Source organism: Canis lupus, chromosome 3, assembly GCF_048164855.1.
Source record: "Canis lupus baileyi chromosome 3, mCanLup2.hap1, whole genome shotgun sequence".
Lineage (NCBI taxonomy): Eukaryota > Metazoa > Chordata > Mammalia > Carnivora > Canidae > Canis > Canis lupus.
This window is the reverse complement of record NC_132840.1, coordinates 66,001,771-66,019,130: the sequence shown is the minus strand read 5'-3', so window position 1 is coordinate 66,019,130 and position 17,360 is coordinate 66,001,771. Positions and strand designations below refer to the sequence as shown.

Below are 17,360 nucleotides of genomic sequence, written 5' to 3'. Positions count from 1 at the left end.
AAGGCAACACAGGAGCCAAAAGTATAATTTAAATTTATCTTTAATGCACTGAAGCATAAAATGAGTTGGAGCTGCTCTAATACAGGGATTCTTCAATATGGTCTAAAGCCAAATCACACAGTCCCTTTTGCAAGAGTGGCTTCTGACTTGACCAACATAACCTATAACTATTTTTGTACTCAGATTTGCTATTGGTTGATGTTTAAGTCTCAGGCTGAACCATGGAGCCAGATTTCTGCCTTTTATAGAATTCAAAATGGTAAGGCATATAACAATAAAAACAACAACATACATATATAAATATACAGATAAATAGATGGATACACACACATATAAATTCAAAATAAATGTTTGTGCTTTAGAATTTATGAAGATGGTCAGTAGATCTTACCCCTTGGAAGCTCTTTTTTTATGTGATTCTCTTTATAGGGTTTATTTCTGAATTTAAAGACATTCAGACCTCTTTTGATTTCTATATTCTGCTTCTGTGCCTCCTGCATCATTAGGATGTGTTTGTGTTTCGTCCATAACCATTAGTTCTTCTGAGCTGTACTAAAGATGTTTAGTGCTTCATGTTATTCATGCTTTATACTTTACAAACCACATTCATGTGCATTATTTCATTAGTTCCTTTCACATTATAATAAAAAGCATATGCTTAATACATATTTACAAGTCTTCCCAAGCAATCATTAAACAAGGATCTCTACCAACCCTGAGTTACATTCAGTTTTACATAACTATAAGATAAAATGATCATGTTCCTCTATCTTGCTGCTGCTTTCTGCAGAGCTTTGTCAGTGGAGTTTCCAATCTTCTGCATGATAGGGTTTCTCATACTCAGTTATGCCCAACAGAGGCTGTGGAGGTTTAGATAAACCACCATGGCTTCGTTGGACATATACCTCTTCCTTTGACACTTTTCTATTATTTCTACTAGTCTCAAGGTCTGTCCATTGTTTTAGCTGATTCCACTGTTGGTCCTTTTGTTTTTAATATGGTTCTTTAGTCCAGCAGAGTCCTATCCAATCACCAAGATGCTGTACTAGGCCAGGAGGAGGAAGGGTAGAACAGGAAAGAAGGATCACCTTGTGCAAAGGTGCAAGCCACTGTTCTTGCTATTATCTGAGATGAAGTTAGGGTGCTATTGAGATGGAGTTTGGCCAGAAACCTGATGATGTTCCAGGTGTGTGCCAGAGTTGATCCTCTCAGGTAGACCCCACATGGAACATAAGAATAGGATCAAGAAGAATTAGGTGATTATAGTGTTGTAGTAGATTTTTTTTAAACAATTTTATTGAGGTATAGGTGACATATTACAAACTGCATGATTTAAAGTGTACAATTTGATGTTTTGACATGTATACCTATGAAGCCCCTATCAAGATAATAATCTATGATCCTAAAAGTTTCCTCATAGCTCCCCTTGATAAGAGTCTCTTAAAAAGACAAGCACTCCTCTGTGCTTTGACATATGTTCCTGTCCAGAGATAACCCTGTAAAGTGAAAAGTGAGAAACTTGTTGATTATGTATAATTCCTTGACCACTTGGCTGAGCCAAGGCTGAATGCCCAAGTCAGTTTATAATGGACCCTCTTTTATCCCCAAATTACCTTATCTTGATTTGCATAGATACACATTTATTTCTCTTCAACCACTTTTTAAACTTTTACAGGCTTATTTGGTTATGCCATAATCTTTCTTTTCTTCTGGGCTCACTTCCAGACATTGTCCATGGAATTGGCTTCTAAATTTTAATTAAGAGTACTTTTTGTTTGGGCCATAAATTAAAATGTTCTGAGTTTCTTTTTCCAGTGTCAGGTTCAAGGAAGTCAGCCAAATGTGAAGTACTAGGAAAGAGAAAGACTCTCTGAGCTCTGTAAATGCCTCCCCTCACTCTGTAGCCATTGATGCAGAACACAGATTCCTGAGGTGTTAAAGCTAGAACTTACCTTCAAGAGATAGTTAATAAGACAGTAAGAAAGTCATTAAGATACCCAGAAAGGCCCTATTAGCTATCCAGAGTCACACAGCTAGTTAGTGACAGGTACTCATTAAAAACTGGTTGTCCTGACTTTCAGGCTTATGAACTTTTCATTCTCGTTTCTCTTGCCTGCCATCTCTCAGGACTTTACTCTTTGAGATGAGATGATAGGAAGTAGATAGAGATGATGGATCTTGAAAAGTAGTCTTTATTTTTATTAAAGCTGCACAGAAAGAGTTCGGACCCTCATGTTACTGGAAGTTCTTTGGCATTCAGTGAACACAATTATCACTACTAATAGTGCTAATAATGTACAGTTATTGAAAGCTTACTGTAAGCCAAGAAATTTTTTTATCACTTTACATGTATTGACTCATTTAATCATCACAAGAGCCTGTTGTTGAAACTTGGGCATACATTGGTCAGATAACTTGCCCAGGATCATGAAGCTAGCCAGTATCAGAGAATCAGCATGGCTTTTGGAAGTGTATTTTTGTTCTCATAGTTGAATGAAGACAACTATACATAGACTTATTCTCACCTGTAAAATGAAGGTTTGGAGATGTTCTTAATCTAGGGTGAAGGGATAAGATTTAAAACAGCTCCTTAAAATAGTAGGCATCTGTTTCACAGAACAAAAGCACACAAATAAACAAACAAAAAATCCAACTAAAAAATGGACAGAGAATATGAGAACATTTTTTTCCAAACAAAAAGACATAGAGCTAGCCAACAGATATATGAAATGGTGCTCAGCATTACTAATCATCAGGAAATGCTAGATATCACCGCACTCTTGGGGTGTCTACTTCAAATTCTCTGCTGTCTTCTCACTATTCCATTACTTTAGGGACCAGAGGAAAACAGGAAAGAAAAAGAAGAGAGGAAAAGAAGAATGAAGAGGTGGTGACAGGACAGCCAGGCACTTAGGACATCCTGCTGTGAGGAATTTTTAATTTCTAGTCCCAGGCAGTGATGAAAAAGAGAGGACCAGGAATGGCTCCTATAAAACAAAGAGGCCCTATACAAACAGAGAAATGGAAGAATCAAGTGAAAGAATTCTCAAGGTATAAGACCTGGCCTGCCTGATGAAAGAAGGTATAGAAGCTAGGAACTGAGGTAAGCATAGAATTCCATGTATAATGCATTCATTTCAAGGAGCACCTCCATATTCTTGCTACAATAATATTTTACATTTGAATAGCAAGAAATAATACATATATAATATACATTATATATTATATATATATGAAGAATTCATAACGTTTTCCTTAGTTTTTAAATCTTCAAGCCCCTATGCAAGGTCTGGGCATGTAGTACTCCTCCCTAAATCGCCTCTCACACCCCCATCCCCCATAAATACTAAATCACAGGCTGTGATGGGGCTGGTGTTAGAACTTGCATCTCTTAAAGACTGTCTCCTACTCAAGGCAAAAGCGGATGCCTTCTGTCTGCAGTGCCTCCTACCTGGAGCTCCGCGGTTGCTTACCTATTTTTGGCTTCTGTAATCAAAACATGGGCCAGGTTCAAGGAGGTGCCAATTCCCAGAAGACTTTGCATTCAGCACTTAACTGCAATCAGGTAGGGAGCCAGAACCCTCCAGCTGGGCCATGCTGCCTGACTAAGGGAGGATGGCTTCATCAACATAGCAGATTGTGTTCTCTGCCTGTTGGGGCAGCGCCCTGCAGGTGGGATATCATATGTGATTTTAGGGAGCAAAATTAGAATTAAAAAAAATCTCCTTCTGGTTTTTTTGTTTTGGTTTTTGGTTTTTGGGTTTTTTTTTTTTTTTTTTTTTTTTTTTTTTTTTTTTTTGCTGCACTTTACCCAGAAGTGACTTAGAAGGAAGATAATTTAGAAGGCAGGTTTTCAAGCACAGAACTAATTCTGTTCCCAGAATTTATATAATGCGCACTTCTTTAGGAATTTCCTTTAGCCCAGGAAATGCTGGCTTTGGTGGGGTAATAGCCTCTGCTACCATGCACCAGTAGTAAATTCAAAAGCAGAGAGGGAAAAATTGGCTGTGAAGAAATGATACCTAGTCACCCTCTGACAGGTTTTGAGTTTGAATCTTTCTATGCTCACCTGTTAGTATGTACCTCGTAAGAGACAGGGGTTGCTCAATAAACATTTTTTGAGTGTGGGTATCTGGAAAACCATGCTGTGTTTTCCTGTTTTTGTTCTCTTACCCATCAAGAGCACCTCATTGTGAACCCTTCCTTGAGAAGTGTCGGGGACAGGGAGAGAATGAACACCTCTAAGCATCTTGCCATGAGAGCACTTATAGGCATTTGGAGCTCTGAAGATACAATTGGCCAACTTCAAGCATTTGCCTTGGCTAGCTCATTGTGGGTTAATCATCTAATAGCAGAACAAAAGAAGAAAACAAATGTAATATTTGAAACCTAGAGATGTTTCTATATTATAAAGGAAGGGACAAGGATGACTACCATCATTACACACACACACACACACACACACACACACCACCATGTAGAAAAATATGTTAAGGAAAGGGCCTCAGGCCAATCTGGAAGGGAGAGGCCAGGAAGCAGGAGGGATGAAATCTTTCTTACTTTCTGTTATGCCTGTTGTGAACTGACTTTCGATCATTTCACCACGGACAACTCAGCTTCTTTTTTGATAGACTACAGTAGGCTTAAAAGAAATTTGAAGTAGGTAAGGGTTAGGCCCATCCCCACAATCTTAACTACAACAAGGTTAAAACTTACTAATGCAAACAAGTCTCAGAGTACATTCTGCCATATAGGGAGACATTTACTAAATAATGTACATTAGTAACCAAGTCCAATGTGGCTGATGACACACGTCCCTCAAGCTCAATGAAGTCCCAGCTCTCTGTCATTGCAAGTGCTCTGTGCGCCATTTCACAGGAAGGGTCACCAGAAATATTTAGGACAAGACTCCAGAGGCAGGATTCTGTTACTTAACAGTTGGCATCAGCCGACCAGAAATCCTTCGGGAACTGGCTGGAAAATGGATGTGGGACAGACAGCATTCACTACCAGGCTTGCTAGAGTTTTATGTTCTCCTCAAGCAAAGACAGGAAATATTTCTAAAATACCTAAGCCAATCTACATAGATTGAATACCTATAATTCCATGAATGAATGTCCATTTCTAATATTTATCAAGTTAACTGACAAGGCACTATTTTCACTGAGAATAAAATTATGTGTGTCATTTGTTACATCAATTAGCCAAGCTTTTTGTTTTGAAGGACACCAGCAAAGTGATACCAGTGCAGCTGTCCGCACTGTCCCTGACCGTGGCCTTTCTGATACCTTCCTAGCTGACCACTCCTGCAAGGTGCATTTTCAATTCAATTAAGTGATTGTCCCTAGAGTTGAAGCTTGCACTGCCTATGACATGCATGATAATGTACTTGTCTATAGATGCCAAAGGATTTTAAGGTAAACTACAACCATATAATAATTTGCAAGCTTTAAAACATGTCTCAGACAACAGCATATGTCCTTGGGGCAGGATAGAGGAATACAAAGAGTGGTGGTAGGCAGGGAATGAATGAGAACTGGACCTGCAGCAGGTTTTCAGGGTGAGAGGATTCAGCACATGTCCAAGGAATAGAAATGTATCATAAATGTACCCACTTGCCAGTTCTCTTATTTATACAACCTCTTAATGTCCCCAGTTTCCTCATATATAGAATGTAGATATTAGCACACGCCTAATAAGGTTGTTATGGCGATTAAGTGAATTAAATATTTCTAAAACAGTTGGAATGGTGCCTGGCTATATATAAGTTCACTAAACAAATCACAAATAATGAAACTATTACTTCATGGGCAGTCTTACACAATCACTCCTGGCTTTAGAAAAATAAGGTGCTTTATTTTGTTTTTATTGAAATCAGAGGAAAAAGAACTTGTTAATGAACTAGATACTAAATATATTTAACTTTCATGGATCAAGAAGTTAAAAATGTAATATCTATCAATAGTATGGCTTATTCAGTGCTAAATCCAAGTCTAGAAGTTGCTAGGCTATCTCCATGGAAACAATAGTTTCAAATGATTAATAATATAAGTTTCAGCTCAAGGGCAAAGAGCTAAGGTTGGAGAGAGAAGGTATACCTCTTCTCCAAGAAAAGAGAATGCTGAAAGATTAGAGAAAGGGGCATTTTCTTGAAATCAAATTTTATTCTCACTGTTAAGTTTTGTTTTGCTTTGCTTTGTTTTGTTTGCTTCAGAGACCATGGGCATATCTATCACTCAAGCCATTCATGCAAAACATGGAAAGCTCAAAAGGCCCAACCTGTAAAATTCACTGTTTTTCCCATCACACTCAAAGGACATGCAGATTCAATATAGATGAATCTATTCAAAGGTTATCAGGGTCTTCTAGGATAATTCTAGGAAATCATTCATCCATTGGTTCACCATTTATTGAACCCTGTTATGTAAAAATCACTGAGCTAGTCACAGAAGTAAAATACATGCCTTCTGTCCTCAAGAAGGTCACTGACAAGTGAGGCAGATAAAGAAAGAAACAGAAGTTATAATCCAGGGCTGATGGGTTTGCACACAGGGGCATTAAACCTGGCACTAGCACAGGATATTTCTTATCAACTCTGTGGAGGCAAGAGCTCATTGTTCATCACCAGAGAAGCAGAAATTGGCTCATTTATAGAATATTAGTAAACATTCAATAAAAAGTTGTTGAATGAATAAACTGAAGGAATAAATGGAACCAATTTATCTGAAATTGGGGAAGATGCGAGCTCACAATATATGGCTCAGTTGTGTTACCATTGTCTAATGCCTGTTTGCAGTGCCCCCAAGAGACAGTGGAAAGAGTACAGATGGCCATCTAGCCCAGTCAACATTTATTTGGTCAATATTTAGTGAAGTTCCACTATTGGAGGCCTAGGATATAAAGACAAATAAGAAGTGACCCAGGCCTGATAGGAGTTTATAATCTCTGAAGAAGGAGAAAGACACTGATAGCTGTAATTTAAGGTTGTATATTGTAAGTCAGTTAAATGAGAAATTAAGAGGTATAAACAATAGTAGCTCATGTTTCCTGAGTACTATATCATCTATACTCTACTAAGCATGCTAAATATGTATTTCCTCAGTTCTCCCAACACTACGTAGATTGTATCATTGCATTATCTTCCTTATACACATGAAGAAACCAAGGTTAATAACCTACCCTGGGTCATACAACTATTTTGCAGCACAGCCAAGATCCAAACCCATATATCAACTTCTGCATTTTATCAATAAATAGAGATCAAGTAAATCCTAAGTTGTTTGCCTTGGGTCAGATGACTCCAAATGAGTCATTTCAAAAAAGTGGTGCAATGTCTTTTTCTTTTTTTTCAAAGTTCCTTCAATCCTTCACTCCTTTCCAAGATTATAAGAACCCTAAGTTCACCCTGATGATAGTTCATTTTGCCTCTCTATAAAGCAGGTTAACATGACAGTTTCAAGGAATCCAGGGACATGGAAATAGGAATCAGCTTTCATCACATCACCCTTATAGCACAAGAAGGGCTCTGGGCTGAGTTCTCTTAAACTCTGCCTGCCAAGAACTCCACTTTTTCTAGGAACCGTCTCCTTCATTCCCATTTACATGGTCATCATGAGAGCTCCTGTGTTAACCTGACCTGATTCTGCCCCCATGACCATGGTGGTTGATCCAGCTCTGCGCACCTGACCCAAGCTATGCCTCTCACAGACGTGGTTATAATCTAAAGGTGGATTTCTTGCCCTACCTGGACAATTACTGTCTTTCCTTTGTTGTTTGTAACTGGATCTGACAAAGATAAGTTAGTCTCTCTGGGTACCTAGGCTGTAACATGTGAATCTGAGATTCTCTTAAGCTCCTACGTGGCTGCACAGCCACGACCTCAGCAAAAAGGGAAAATGAAACAAACTAAGAAGAAAAAATTAGGGACAGGGCCTGAGTTGTAGTAGCAACTCCCTTCACTTTCTGCAGGTCTGACTCTGTATTCCCCAAAACCAGGGCAAGAGAATCCTGCTCAACAACACAAGGCAGTGACATCCCTACCTTCTGGTTTCAGGTATTCCTGAGGCCCAACTACATTTCCCTGAGACATTCCATGATCCTTGAAATAAATTTTCCCCTTCTACCATTTCTAGTTCAAGTTTTTGTTGTCTTCGTTTTATTTTGACATAATTACTTGCACTGCCAGTAAGGTTGATGGCTTGGAGTAACAGTCTGCCTTTGGGACCTTCCTTTGCCCTTAGAAAAAAAGTTACAATGACCCTGAGAGGAGAGATACTTTTCATGTACTTGGCAGTGGCTGTGACACCATTACTGGTGACCTACTGATGCTCATTATGTGCCAGGTATGGTGACAAATAACTTACAAAACATTATTTCCTTGAACCTGTGTGTGCTGTTGGTGGGAATGCAAATGGGTACAGCCACTGTGGAAAACAGGATGGAGGTGCTTCAAAAGATTAAAAATAGAATTATTAAAAATAAATAAATAAATAAATAAATAAATAAATAAAAATAGAATTATTGTATGATCTAGTAATTTACCACTGGGTATTTACCCGAAGAATACAAAAACACTAATTTGAAAAGATAGATGCATCCCTATGTTTATTACAGTATTATTTATAACAGACAAATGATGGAAGCAGCCTAAGTGTCCATCCATAGATGAATGGATAAGGAAGGTGTGGCGTATATATACGATGGAATATTATTCAGGCATAAGAAAAGAATGAAATCTTGCCATTTGCAACAACATGGATGGAATCTAGGGTATAATGCTAAATTAAGTAAGTCAGTCAGAGAAAAACAGATGATTTCACTCATATGTGAAATTTGAGAAACCAAACAAATGAACAAAGGGAAAAAAGAGGCAACCAAAAACAGACTCTTAACTATATAGAACAGATGGTCACCAGAGGGGAAGTAGGTGGAGGGATGGGGGAACTAGGTGATGGGGATTAAGAGTGCACCTATTGGGCAGCCCGGTGGCTCAGCAGTTTAGCACCGCCTTTGGCCCAAGGCCTGATCCTGGAGACCCGAGATCAAGTCCCGCATTGGGCTCCCTGCATGGAGCCTGCTTCTCCCTCTGCCTGTGTCTCTGCCTTTCATGAATAAATAAATAAAATCTTTAAAAAAAAAGTGCACTTATCATGAAGAGCACTGAGTCACGTACAGAATTGTTGAATCATTATACTGTAACCTGAAACTAATGTAACACTATGTTCACTATTTAGAAAATAAAAATAAAATAAAATAAACCAAAAAAATAAATAAAATAAATCCCCCCCAAACAAACAAAAAACCCACAAAACCATTATTTCCATTGATCCTCACAAGTGCTCTCTAAGGTCAGATATGACTACAATTTTCACTTTGTTCTTGAGAAAAAGGAATTTGCTTTTGACAACTAATGTAGTGAATGAATGAGGAATGATGGGGCTTGGATATGGAAAGAGGCAAGTGTGATGTCAGCCCCCGCAGTTGTGCCCAAGTGCTCACCAGACTCTCCTTCCCTGGCCCTCTTGCAGCCTCCCCTTCCTCTAGACACCAAGGCAGTTGCCAACAAGAGCAGTTTGTGTCTACCTTTTCTGACTTTCTTCTCTCCTTCTCTCTGGCTGCTCCATTCAAAGGGAGAGTATGAATTTTATCTGCATGTAATGCTGCTCTTCTGATTCAGCCACCTCCTGGTCCTAGGTGCCGTTGGGGCACGAACAGCCTGATCCAGGTTCCAGGAATCTCTGGGGTATAAGTGAAGCTAATCAGTTCCATTTAAATCTGACTGAGCACAGCAGCAACTCCCTTTGGCTTCTCACTGACTTCACTCTGTGCTGCTTCTTGAAAAACAGAGAAAATCAGATTCACTAAGACAAAGAAATTGGGCCCAGCATCCATTCTGCGTGGATTGCCACAAGAGTCTACAACACTGACATCTAACACCATGGAATGGTATGACCTTCCTAAGTCAGGGGCAATGATTATTTAAACTCTGCAGCTGCCTAGCATGTAGTTGTACTTGCATCCAAATCCCACATAGCAGATGCTGTGAGGTAGAAACTGCAGCTGATTGATAACGTGGGGGATGCAGCTGCCTGATGTGGGCCTTTCTCTCTGGCTCATTGGATCTGCATATTAGAGCGAGCCTGTTTGAAACCACCCATCACTGATGCTGGATGCCATCCCAGCTCAAAGAATGAGCCCCTCTGAGATGTGCCAGCCCACCACAAAGGGTGGGGCTTCTCCATCACTCCTCTCTATCCAGCTGGATCCTGCCCTCCCACAATCACACAAGGTACTGATTTACCTTTCACTTTCTAGAAACGGGTCAATGCATCTAATTACCCAAAAACATTCGCTACCTGGTTAGAATGTCCATGCCAAGAAGAAAAGTATTACTAAGACCAAGTCCAGGGCGCCCTTAACCTGTGTCTCACATCCCCATCTGGTCCGGGCATGAAAATACTCAAACATGCATTTTATGAGCAGTTATACGGGAGTCTTTTCTTTCACTCCCCACAACCTTGTACTTGTAGAAATAAAAGATGAATCTACCAATTGCATTGCTATAAAAGCAGCTCTGGTAAAGGACCCCAGGTGGAAGGGGTAGTGATGACTGATAGGAAGAGCAGAGATTTCCCCTACTGCTCTTTTCTCTATTCTTGGTCCTGGGTTTTCATAAAAAATCATATACCACATTTATTTTTATTTTTATTTTTATTTTTAATTTTTATTTTTTAATTAAAATTCAATTTGCCAACATATAGTATAACATACACCTAGTGTTCATCCTATCAGGTGCCCTCCTTATTGCCTGTCACCCAGTTACCCCATCCCCCGACCCACCTCCCCTTCCACAACCCTTCGTTTCCCAGTTAGGAGTTGCATTTTATTTCACACTATCTTTATGCCCAGAAATTGAGCTTTCAGAAATTGGGTTTGCTTGTGCCACTTCAGGCTTGGGAAATGTGTTACCTGGAAAAAGGCAGAGCTACTTCTTAAAACAAGGCCAACATGAGATGCCCAAGTGCTGGTCTGCATTAAAGGTGGAAAGCTGGGTACCTTGGGCCGTGGGTGGGCTTCCTGGGGGGGCACATATCAGTGGGCAATTCTAGATGGCCCCTAGCCTCCGGTAGGGTGTCACCTGAGGTCCCGAGGAAAGGAGAAGACAAAGAAAATTAAATGGCTCCAAATAAGGAGTTGTTTTCCCCAAACTATCCCTGAACACATGAACTGCTCAAGTGAAGGAGGTGTTCCATTCTAGCTTTGCAGCAACTTCCCTTGGAGCTGAGTTAAGCCTTCACATTCAAGTGAGGTAGCTCCTCCATCAAGTAGAGGTTGAGCTGAGGACGCCCAGGGCCACAACTCAGCCTCAAGTCTTTCTGGTCACACTTCATGATTGGACAGAGTCTGCACCTGAACTTTAGACTTGTGCATGGTGTTTATATTTTAATAGTCACAATGATTTATAGGCTGAGACAATGCAAAAGGAACAAAAACAAAACATGTCTGCTAGCTTTTAAGGTCTTTTTTTAATGTACCATTTATAGTTAAAATAAAATATTTGAAGCAGAAGATACACGAGTGAGGATCTCATTATGCAGAAGTGTTAGGTATTGAAGAATGAAACAATTCATTCAACTGTGTTTTCAATGTTTTAATGCTCTAGATACTGTGGAAGGTTTTCATTGCACAAAGAATCCAGGGGTTCAGAAAGTTCTTAGCAGTATTATCTTGTTGATGTTCTGATGTCCTATCTTCAAGCAGGGTTTTCTTTGATAGGGAGTTGACTTGTTGGCTCATTTATGCTTCGAAAAAGGAGAAAATTTAGTGCATTGATTGCACAGTTTTTCAGCCTCTTGAGAAGTTCATTCTATTTACAATTTTCATCTCATGCTCAGGAATAATCATGCCTATGTTGTCCTGTGTTTGGCCCCATAGTGTCTGGAGCCATGGTGGAGTGGCACCTTCTCCAAGGAAGGAAAAAACAATCTTCATAGTAGCCACTTATGAATACACTGGAAGTGCTAAAATGGACAGAAAATGTTTCCTTGCAGTTGCCATCGATCAACTTTGATCATAGATTTGCTCTCCAACATTGTGTCTGGGTTCTGTTCTTGCATCTCTTCCTCCTTCTGCTTCTCTGCTTCCTTTGGATACTGTGTTACCCCAGTTCCTCTTGCTTCCTTCTCTTTTGGTCAAGGTTGGTGAGACTCTTCCTCTTGTGTGGCAGGTTGATACTGGACATATCTCAGCACCTACTGGACAAAAGCCCAGTCTTCACTAATACTGATCATATCTCAATGGTTCACTTTGATGTGCTTTGCCTTACCAGGGGTAAGGATGGGAAATTACAAAACAGATAAAGATGATGGAATCAGGTGTTGCCACACTTCTATGCTTATAAGCCAATACTTTCAATACTAATCTGGTCTTTCAGGTCCTTCAAGTGTTTACAAACTTTTAAAAAATATACTATCCCTCTCTGAAATTTGTACTTGAAGTTTATAAAATAAGCATGGGCATACATTTTAAAACTATACACATCTTGACATCTCACTCTGAATAATGTTGGGATTGGCAGCTAGAGACTTAGTTGTTCCCTTCTTAAGCAATGCTTTTGGCTCACCAGAATTTTAGGAGATTGAATCACCCAAAGAAAGAGCTGCTGCCAAGAGCTGTAGCCTCTGATTTCCACAGTGTAAAATTGCCCTGGGTGAATTCTTCTTTTTAGCTACCTCCTTATACATGAAGTCATTGCTATGAGCATATCCTTCCAAAACAAGGATCCAAAGTCACTTTATTAAAAGTAAATATGTAGAAATTGACATTGATAATTTCTCATCTCTTGTTGTTTATAAAGAAGCCATTTGATATAATGAGAAGAGCACAGGACTTGTGATTATAAGACCTGGATTTAAGTGTGGACCTTGAACAAGTCACCCACCATCCAAATCTATTTGTTTATCTTGAAAATGAAATAATTATAATCATGGCATTGACCTGATGGCTGAAAAAAAGTGGGAAACTGGCTTGCAAACCATCAAAGCTCTGTAAAAGTATAAGAAATTGATAAAGTATTAAGGAAATAAGAAAGAGATTGTAAGAGGCTCCATATTTTCACTAGGAAATAAATTTTAACAACTGAAGGAAAGAGAAACGTATGTTGCAGAGTAAAGGACCTGAATAATCTTTCTGAAAGATTAATTCCAGTTAATTTTTTTCCCTGTATGTTATATTTCAGGCAATAATGATAATGCTAAGGGCCAAATATAGTTCAAAGTGCTTCATACAGATAATCTTACACTAATCATGCTACCACTGTTCCTATTTTACAGATGGAGAAACTGAGGCATAGAGAATATAAGGGGCTTGTTGGTCACAATTACAGAGTCAGTAAATGGTAGAGCCACAATTTGAACTCAGATAATCTAGCTCCAGAGTCTGTGTTCTTGACTATTGGGCTATTTCCAATTATGTAAATAAGGAAGACTTAAATTTTCTCTAAGATATAGGAAGAAGTTTCTGGTAGTTGAGTGAAGTTTTCTAAGCTATAGGCAAATGATATTTATGAAAGTGACTGAGGAATACCCTGCATAGTGCCAAACACTGAAGTGCCTTATTGCACTTTGTGAATTTTCATTTCATGTGAAGTATCAAAATTCACCCAGCAAGTAAAAGGATTTTGCAAATACTTTAGAAGTCTGTCTTAATACCAGGGGACTTCAAATTCCTTTTTTTAAAAAATCAGGAACTTTGAATTGAACTAGCTACTTTGCAACAATGAAGAAATAAGGGCATGACAGGGGCATCTGGGTGTCTCAGTGGTTGAGCGTCTGCCTTTGGCTCAGGTTGTGATTCCGGGGTTCAAGTTCCCCATTGGGTTCCCTGCAGGGAACCTGCTTCTCCCTCTGCCTATGTCTCTGCCTCTCTCTCTGTGTCCCTCATGAATAAATAAATAAAATCTTTAAAAAAAATAAATAAGGGCATGACAATTATTTGGTATATAATTTACATACTAATTTGGTACCATACACACATACATACATGCATTATATATATATATATATATATATATATATATATATATATACACATATATATGTATATTTAATGAACTCTTTATTGCCCTAGAGTGGCTATTTAAATCATAAATTGCCACTATTTGGACACTGGAATATAATTACACTTAACAGATAGAAGAGGGGATCATGACTATTGTTATTTATAATAATTCTTCATACATTTGGTGAGGAAATTAAGATTACATAATATGCATGGTCTTTTCCTAATTTAACATTCTTTAGTGCTTTAAAGGAGATTGTAATCGTTAATATTATGAGTTCTGCCATTTTCCCCTTCATATTTCTTTTAGGCAACAGCAGTGGTTATGTGTTGTAGTTAAGTTTTAACTTTAGTGCGAAGATATCTTAAACACATATCAGGAGCTCAATGAATATTTGTTGAACAAATATGTGAAAGCAGAGATATCTACCATTGCACCACAGTAATTATACAGACCAGATATTAACATTTCTGAGCTGAATTCTCTTAGTTTGTATTTGTCATAAACTGCTGTTTGACAAGATTGAGCTCTTTGAGATAGGCTATTGTTTATTATAAAAGGTAGGATCAAGATTTTTGTTTGTTTGTTGTTTTAATGAAGGAAAACCTTCCTCTGCAGAAGTTAACTGCCTTTGTCTGAAATTCTGGTCTGGATTCACACAGTGAGGATAGTTCTTTAGTGTATAACCCTTGCTATCCATTTCTTATTGTTGTATAGCTCACGAAACCCTGCTTAAGCTTTTGGCTTCGGTAGACTTTTACTTTAAGATTAGCTTGGCAGATAGCATTTATTCGATTTCCTCCAGGAAACCTCACTAACATAAAAGTAGGAGACTTTTAAAAAAAAATTACAAAAGCCCATAAAAATTTGAAGAAAAACAACAAAATAAAGTCCAGCATCAACAAAATAACAAAAACCGATAGATGAATGGTAATTGACTTAGTAGTGAATAAAGCCAAGAAGCAGACAAAATTCATGATAGTGTTAGGAATTGGAGGCAAGAGGCTCTTTAAGAATTGATGTCCTGGATAACACTAAAAATAAAAGGGACTAACTGAAACAACTAGATCTGCAGGTCACACCCCTCTACCCATTCCATATAGCCAGGCAACTAGCCCCCTCCCACTTCAAGAGAAAACAGGAGGTTCATTCTTCAGAAAGCACATATAAAGAGCCTTCAAATGGGATACCTTAGGCATAGGTCAGAGTAAGGGGACCATACCAGAAGTGGAGAGATTATGTGAATATCTATATCAGATGTATAACACAGTTTCCTCAATAGCCAGGACTCTGGCCAAGTTGCAGGAGATTTGTGCATCTGTGTAGCCCAGTGTTAAACTGTAAACTTAATAGAGTTGCAAAATACAGCATAGAGAAGTCCTATGTACCCATCACCCAGCTCCCCCAGTGGCTAACACTATTAAATAACTGTAGTGAGTTATCAAAACCAGAAAATTGACATCGTCGCAATAAAACCAATTAGCTTTTAAACAATGTCATTTTAAAGTATGAACAGATGGCTAAGGATAGTCAGACATCTCAGGAAATATATACTTTTTTAAATTAGAAAGACTGTCTTAAAGAAACTAATACTGAGAATGACAGTGAAAACTTCAAAAGAGGCAAAAGGAAAAAGAGTAAGAACCAAGAGCAAGGTTAATAAAAAAGAATTCTAATGAATAATAAAGACCTCATATAAATTACAAACAATTGTGGTAGAAAGTAAAACAAACAACAATAAAAAATCAAACCAAAGAATACTTCAATGTAAAGGATGATAGAAAAAAGTTATGTAGTACATGGTGACTGCATTTGAGAATACTCCACTACATAATTGAAACTTTCTAAAAGAATAGAACATAAATGTTCTCACCAAAAAAAAAAAAAACAAAAAACAAAAAACGTAAACGTGAGGTGATGAAATACTTGTGTTCATGCATCAAGTCAGTACCTTGTATACTTCCAATATTTTACAATTTTGTCAGTTATACCTCAATAAAGCTGAAAAACAAGATAATTACACAAAAAGTAGAGCAAAGAAAGAAAGAAAAAGGGTACCAAATAAGAGACTTAGAAAAAAGAAAGTTAAAGAATTAATTCAGGAGGTTCCACTTCTAAATCATAGGAAATATAGAAAGAGAGAACAGACAAAATAAAGGGAGAAGATGAGCAAAGAAATTATCCCCAAATGTTTAAAGTCTATGAATTTTTAGATTAAAGGATGCACTAAGCATTCAGAACAATAGGTGAAGAAAAGCCCACCGTGTAAATGCATTACTGTGAAATTTAACAACACTAGGGATAAAGAAAAGATATGAAAGACCATCGGAGACTAAGCACCTGTCTTTTATGGAACACAATAATTCAGAATGGCTTTGGAGTCCTCAACAGCAGCACTGAGAACCAGAATAGATCCATGCCCCCACAATTGTAGAAGGACAGACGATACAGCATACGTGCAAGATCTCAGAAAGTCTCTTCCCCACCCCTCAGTACCCTTTATGAGGAGGCTGCTAGAGAATGTGCCCCATGAAAACAAGGCACTAGGCCAAGAAAAAGGAAAAGGTGTGATCTAAGGATCAGATCAAACTCAAGAGAAAGGCAAAGGAGTCCCCAGGTCAATGGTAAAGGGCAACCCCCAAGTGACAGCTGTGGAACATAAAGACCAGATTCCATTTAGGAATTGGGCAGAAAACTATGATAAAGATGTTTCCAAGGAGATGAAATTGACAAGATGTCTGACGTGTCTGCATATACTGAGAGAAGATTCTAGATGACTCATGAGTTTGATAATGAATTCATAAGTGCGTACAAAAAACTAAGCAAACAGAATACAATTTTTAACTCCAGGTAAACAAAATAAATGCGAGAAAGTAAAAGTAATTTTCACATACTACAAAGTTGAGCTGTGCATAGTGTTTACACTGTCCTACTAAAGTAAGTACTAAATGCCAGTTTAATCATAATTATGGCAATTTCAGAAAAATGGGGCACAAATAAAGAAGAGATGGTAAAAAAGAGCGAAGTTCTCAGCTTCCATAAAACTATAATCATTAACACCAAAACCTTCCCAAATCAAAAAGTGGTAAAATAATCTTGTTACTCCAAGATATCTTGGATATTTTAGTAAATACTAAAATAAACAAAAAGTGACTGTTTCTGGGAAGCAGGAAAGGGCAAAGAATTAGGCAGATGATGGCTGTTTAGTTTTGTTTTAAATTATAATGCTTGTGAAAATTTTGATTTTTTAAACTATGTGCCTACATAGCTCGGACAAAAATAAAGTTTAGGGACACCTGGG

General features: G+C 38.2%; 2 long non-coding RNA genes across 4 annotated transcripts in view; one reads left to right on the top strand and one right to left on the bottom strand.

Annotated features, from left to right (window-relative positions):
• The window catches only part of LOC140630912 (uncharacterized), an 89,738-nt gene that overhangs the window by 6,813 nt on the left and 65,565 nt on the right, over positions 1–17,360 (bottom strand). The gene's annotated exons all lie outside the window — the stretch shown is intronic.
• LOC140630911 (uncharacterized) overlaps positions 16,798–17,360 on the top strand; it is an 85,865-nt gene continuing 85,302 nt past the window's right edge. For all 3 annotated transcript variants that reach the window (XR_012028591.1, XR_012028590.1, XR_012028589.1), the window contains exon 1: positions 16,798–16,996. This is a non-coding gene — a long non-coding RNA (uncharacterized lncRNA). The remainder of the gene's footprint in view (positions 16,997–17,360) is intronic.